A 1046-nucleotide genomic window follows, 5' to 3' on the forward strand; every position below is an offset into this window, starting at 1 on the left:
GGAGGCTGGGGACACCCTTCCCGGCCCGGTCGCGGGCCCGCGCGCATCCTGGCCGTCTGAGGCAGCGGCCGAATTTTTTCTCCAAGTCCCCGTGGGGAGCCGGGGACCGTCCTGCCTCGTCCCCCGGGTGCCGGGGAGCGGTCCCTCTGCCGTGACCTGTTGTTTGCAAGTCCCCGTGGGGAGTCGGAGAGCGCTCCCTGAGCGCGCGTGCGGCCCGAGAGGTCACACCTGGCCGGCCTTCGGTCCCTCGTGTGTCCCGGTCGTACGAGGGGACGGCCGAAAACGCTTCCGAGTCTCGCTCTGGAGACTCGGGCCGGCCCCTGCGTGGCACGGGTGGCCGGGAGGACGTCCCTGGCCCGGCGCTGCTCCGGCGTGTGTCCTGGGGTCGACCAGAGGGCCCTGGGTGCTCCGTGTCTGGCTGCGATGGTGGCGATTTTGGGGACAGATGCCCGTGTCGCGGGTTCCCTGGGCCGGCGGCGTGGTCGGTGACTCGACCTCCTGTCTCCTGGGGAGGTATATGTTTCACTCCGAGCCGGCATTTTGGGCCACCGGGTTATTGCTGACACGCTGTCCTCTGGCGACCTGTCGCTGGAGAGGTTGGGTCTCTTGGATGCGTCGCGGGTCTTCGGCCTCCCGGTGACCCGGCTAGCCGGCCCTGCTCGTGCTTGAGCCGCCTGCTGGGGCCCGTGTGCCCGGTCTCTCATGCATCCGAGCGTCCCAGCTCCCGGTGCCGCCTTGGGTCCGGGTCTCTGACCCACCTGGGGGCGGCGGGGAAGGTGGCGCGGGCTTACCGTGCCACCGTGCGCTCCCCGCTGCGGGCACCTGGGGCGGCCGTGACAACCCCACTCCCGCTGGCTCCGTGCCGTGCGTGTCAGGCATTCCTCGTCTCTGCCGGGTTGTCTGCCGCCCCTGTCCTGGGGCTGGGGATGGCCAGGCTGATCTGCTCGCTGGCCTCTGGGGAGGCTGTGGCTGGCCGGCCGACCCTGCTCCGGGGATGCTTTCCCTGATCGATGTGGTGATGTCACGCTCTCCCGGGCCGGGACCGA

Source organism: Macaca fascicularis, chromosome 10, assembly GCF_037993035.2.
Source record: "Macaca fascicularis isolate 582-1 chromosome 10, T2T-MFA8v1.1".
NCBI lineage: Eukaryota > Metazoa > Chordata > Mammalia > Primates > Cercopithecidae > Macaca > Macaca fascicularis.